The 5,277-nt window shown below is 40.2% G+C and overlaps 1 long non-coding RNA gene across 2 annotated transcripts; it reads left to right on the top strand.

Annotated features, from left to right (window-relative positions):
• The first annotated feature begins 98 nt into the window (after positions 1–98).
• On the top strand, positions 99–4,967 carry LOC106936724 (uncharacterized). 2 transcript variants are annotated; one of them, XR_001422197.1, is made up of 4 exons: positions 99–225; positions 354–3,233; positions 3,437–3,587; positions 3,706–4,967. It is a non-coding gene; the product is annotated as an uncharacterized LOC106936724 (long non-coding RNA). The 2 variants fall into 2 exon arrangements; XR_001422196.1 differs by having other exon boundaries at positions 354–3,587.
• Positions 4,968–5,277: the final 310 nt, after the last annotated feature.

The following is a 5,277-nucleotide window of genomic DNA, read 5'->3' as shown; positions in this document are numbered from 1 at the left end:
GACATTTTTATGCTTTATGTCAGTGTTTCTCAACTCCGGTCCTCACACCCCCCCTGCTCTGCATGTTTTAGATGTGCCTCTATTCCAGAACAGCTGATTCAAATGGTTGTATGACCATCAAGTACTGCAGAAACCTGTTAATCACCCAGAGATACAATTCAGGTGTGTGGCAGAATCCAAAACGGCTAATGCCAAGCTTTGCACCATGTTGTCAGATATGTTCAGGTATGTTGTTATTCTAATGATCATACGTCTTTGTAGAAGCACTTTCTCATTGGCTTTGTTTGCTTTCTGAATGTAGCTGTGCTGCTAAATATATTTAATAATTTTTATTATTTGTCGTCTTGTCAAAGGTGGAAGCCAGTGTTGAAGCCTTCCTCATTGCTGTGGAACCAGGACAGCCCTTCCTCCTGCATGTTTGTGAAAACAAGAGCAGCACCAAAGACACTTCACCATCAAGGATCACAAGACCATCCATGGCTGCTTTTGAAGAACTTTTAAAGTACATTTCACCTTCAATGCAAAGTACCATGAATTCCTCTACAACTTTAGTACATTAATCCAGCCTACAGTTTTCAACATTGATGGGACTTTTGCATGACAAGTGAGGAGATTATTACCCTTGCTTTTATTTTACCTGGCAGAGTGGACAGTCTTTATTATGATCATTTAAATGCATACTGTATCAATAAGCGGATTTGTTTTATGCTCTTCCAATTAAGGACTTGGTTTATTACAGTCTGTGACAGGGTTCTCTTATGCTTGGACAAACAAAAAATGACTGCCCAAGGCCAGAGATCACTTTAGTGAAATTTATTCAGTTCTTCAAGTGAGCAAAAAGGTGGCAGGTGAAGAAGACAAAACAACAGTACCTTCAAGGTAAGAGTCATCACCTTCGCTGTGATCTGGCAGGAGTCTAGCCACAGACTGCCTCCCTGTGGCACAGAGCCCTGCTTTCACAGCCACAGGCTCCGCCCACAGAAAGACCAACCGAGCAAACAAAACAATTACTTCTAATCCAAATAAACTCTTAAAGGGTACAAAATTATAATAATAAAATAAACTTGTAATCAAGAATACAATAATCAATTTAATAGAGAACACTCAGAATGCTCCGATGACGTCATTACGTCATCACATGACTCCTGGTGCGCCACAACTGGAAATAACCCTGCTTGAAAACAAAAACTGGGAAAATGTTTGGAAGTGAAAACAGGTTAGGATGGATGCAAACTGAAGCAGGAACACCGCATGTGCACCACGATGAACTGCATCAGTTTAACCTGTAACAAAAGTAAGTTAGCGATTGTGTGCGCATGTTGACACAGACTCATAATTAAGTCCCGGCTCCTCCGTCACACCACCCCTCTCCTCTCCAAGGTTGGCGAAATTCAGCAACCTAGAAAGAAAGTCTGCCACTCCTATGACAGATTGTAAACTTGTAAGGTTGCAAGGACAAATACCACCTAGTTAGACGATGATTACTGTCCTTCATGGTGTTGATCCAGGTCAGGGCACAATGATCTGTCTCCAAATCAAATTCTCTGCCCAGCAGATAGTACTTGAGACTTTCCAGAGCCCATTTAATGGCCAGGCCTTCTTTTTCCACCACAGAATACCTCACCTCTCGAGGTAACAGCTTGCAGCTCATGTAGAGTATGGGTTGCTCCTCCCCAGGATCTCCTTGAGCCAGGACAGCTCCTAGGCCGACTGTGGATGCATCTACCTGGACCAGGAATCTCCTACTGAAATCAGGACTTCAGAGGACAGGAGATGAGCATAAGTGAGCTTTCAGAGTGTTAAAAGAAGCTTCACACTCCTTGGTCCACGCCACAGGATTCTTCTGGTCTTTAGCTGTCAAACTGTGAGTGGAGAAGCAAGTGTAGCAAAATGAGGCACAAACCTTCGATACCAGCCAGCTAGTCCCAGGAATGACCGCACTTCCTTCTTGGTTCGGGGACGAGGGCATTTTTGGATCGCTTCAACTTTATCCATCTGTGGTCGCACCTCTCCTCTCCCCAGCTGGTAACCCAGGTATCTGGTCTCCTGTTTGTGCCCAAACACACTTTGAAATGTTAAGTGTCAACCCTGCTCCTCTAATCTTTTCCAACACTCTTGCTAGATGTGAGACATGCTCCTCCCAGCTATTGCTGTAAATGATTACATCATCTAGATAAGCAGCACTATAGTCTTCACTTCCTCGCAGTACTTTGTCCATTAACCGCTGGAGCACCATGCAGGCCGAATGGCATCACAGTAAACTGGAAAAGACCAGACGGGGTATGAAATGCTGTGTACTGTCTGCTTGAAGGCTTCAATGGGACCTGCCAGTACCCTTTACACAGGTCAAGGGTGGTAATGAACTTGGCTTTTCCAATCCTTTCCAGCAGCTCATCCACCCTGGGCATGGGATAGGCATCAAACTCTGAAACTGCATTAAGCTTTCTGAAATCAATGCAAATCCGCAGTGAGCCATCTTTCTTACACACGATGACTACTGGGCTGCACCACTCAGAGTTTGAAGGTTTAATAATACCTGATGTTAGCATGGTCTCAACTTCATCTCGCAGCTGCCCCACCAACTGTTGTGGAACTCTGTACGGGCGTTGACGAATTGGCTGCTTCTCTTTCAGTCGAATTGCATGCTCAGAGTTGTCCGGCCTGGATTAGGAGAAAGACCAACCGAGCAAACAAAACAATTACTTCTAATCCAAATAAACTCTTAAAGGGTACAAAATTATAATAATAAAATAAACTTGTAATCAAGAATACAATAATCAATTTAATAGAGAACACTCAGCATGCTCCGATGACGTCATTATGTCATCACATGACTCCTGGTGCGCCACAACCGGAAATAACCCTGCTTGAAAACAAAAACTTGGAAAATGTTTGGAAGTGAAAACAGGTTAGCATGGATGCAAACTGAAGCAGGAACACCGCGTGTGCACCCACGATGAACCGCATCAGTTTAACCTGTAACAGAAGCAAGTTAGCGATTGTGTGTGGGCGTGTGCGCATGTTGACACAGACTCATAATTAAGTCCCGGCTCGTGACTGCTTCTCCGTCACACAGTCCCTATGGCAAGCAGTTTTCTGCATGGTCAGCATAGAAGGCCATATTGTCTTTAGAGGGTCCAGCCAACATTCCAGAAAGGACAGTGTTTTCCATCTTCTACATCTCCAACACCCAATCAGGGTGAGGTAGCCAAGACTTTGGAGTTCATTCAACGGTAAAACTATTCCTATTTTTTTTTTTTTTTTTTTTTTTGAAAGGACCAAAAAACAATGACATGGTTTTAAAGCAAGTTATGATTAACATTTGACAAAGTTGGTGATGTTTTCTCTTTACATAATTAAAAACGACTATATATTGTACCTGCTGTCTTCAGATTATATTCTCAGGAATTTTCCCATTTTTAATTGTGTTTTTTAGTTGCTTCATTGGGATTAACACAGAAAGGGGCACAAAAGCCGGTGATGGGAAGATGGTATCCAAAAAGACAGGAAAGAATAAGCAGACAGTGAATGTGCAGGTTTCAACCCTCATCAAAAACCTGATGGACTTTGAGTGGCATCTCATTCAGGTTAGTTGTTGTCCTTTCCTTTTCTTTGAAATATTTGTTTCCATATCATTTAGGATCTAAATTATATTGTCTCCTCTTTTTCTATGTTGGACGGTGCCTTCATCTGCATCTAATAAAGTAAGTGCCACTTGGAGTCTTGAAAACCATTAATAGTTCACATTTTAAAACCTTATTAATTCTAGAATTCCACATTATTTCAACCATGTTGAATTTTTGATTTTAGAAGTCTTTTTTCTATTATTTGTTTAGTGATTCCCAAAGCATGTATGTTTCTTTAAGAACTGTGTTTTTATGTTCTTAAGATTGTAGAAATTAATGAATTAAACCCAGTTTATGTCACTGTAAAGTGAAAGTCTTCAATTTTTATTCCAGTGTTAGTGTTAGGCCTATTTTTTTTACCAGTTCTCTGAGGAATGGTTATGTGTAATTTGTTTTTAATGTTTGAATATACTGGAAATATATATCTGGTTTGAGGCACAGTGATGCCTTTAAATAAAAAAATCTGTTCTGAAGGTTACTTATCGCATCCTCTTTTGTGTTATGTGAAATTTTGATTATGCATTTTAGAACCGCACCAATTTTAGCACTTCTAAGAAGCCTACACTGGGTCAGGTATTACCATTCTATTGGAAAACTAAGATGGTACTTTACTAAGTAGCATTACAGTTTTCTTGGCAGCAGCTTACTTATAAAGTGAATGCAGTAGTAAAACTAAACTTGCAGTAAAAATACTGGAACCTACAGACGCCAGTATTTGAAAGTGTATCTACTTTCACCACTGTATTTTACAGTGGCCAACAGGTACAAACACCCAGCAAACACGGGAAAAACAAATGCAACAAAGAAGAGATGCAAAGAGCTGTCTGTTGATGCAGCAGGAGCAGATGTCTCCGAAAACGTCGGAGCAATATTGCAATTAGGTGATGCGCTGATGAACCGAGCAGAAATGTGAGATTTATACATCTACATTTTTGCCTACAAACATTGTTTAAAGCATATTGTGTCACAGTTGCTAAGCAACATAATTCCAAGGTGGAGGCTAGGCAGTAAAACTAACAATAGACGCCAGTATTTTACTGTTGTTTGGAAAGAACAGTAAACTACTGGCAGCAATAGACGCCAGAAGTTTACCGTTCTTTCACAGCATCTATATCGTACTTGCATTGACAATAATCTGTCGGGATTAATTACGGTACAGCTACTGTGCATTTACAGTAAACTTCTTGCGTCTATAGCTGCCAGTATTTGACTGTAAATTTACAGGATTATTTCTTAGTGTACATAGCAAGTCCACAACATCTTAAAATTGTCTCATTTTTTTTGTTGCCATTTTTCTGTACTCTTTAAGTACAGAAAAAAGTAAATGCTTTCTCTGTTTAATTGCGCTATTGTTCTTGTTTGTAGGTTTCTGTAAAGTGCAGTGGTGCAGTGAATGGGAATGTTCTGTCGTTGATCCACACTGCTCTTAGGAAGGAGAAATGTCAGTTTGTCTGCAGTAATACTGGAATACTGTGACATTGTATTAAAACAATACTCTGTCCTTGGTTAAACATTTTTCACATTTCCTCTAAAATGTACCTAATTGTGCTAATTTTCATAAGCATGTTGTCTGTAAACTTTGAATGTATTGACAATTTGTACAATTCTGTTATAGCATATTGGCTCTTGAAAAAAATGTGGGTAAGACTTT

The sequence above is a fragment of the Poecilia latipinna genome, unplaced genomic scaffold (genome assembly GCF_001443285.1).
Source record: "Poecilia latipinna isolate Pla-1442-1.1 unplaced genomic scaffold, P_latipinna-1.0 Scaffold2206, whole genome shotgun sequence".
NCBI lineage: Eukaryota > Metazoa > Chordata > Actinopteri > Cyprinodontiformes > Poeciliidae > Poecilia > Poecilia latipinna.
This window is presented reverse-complemented; position numbering and strand designations above follow the sequence as displayed.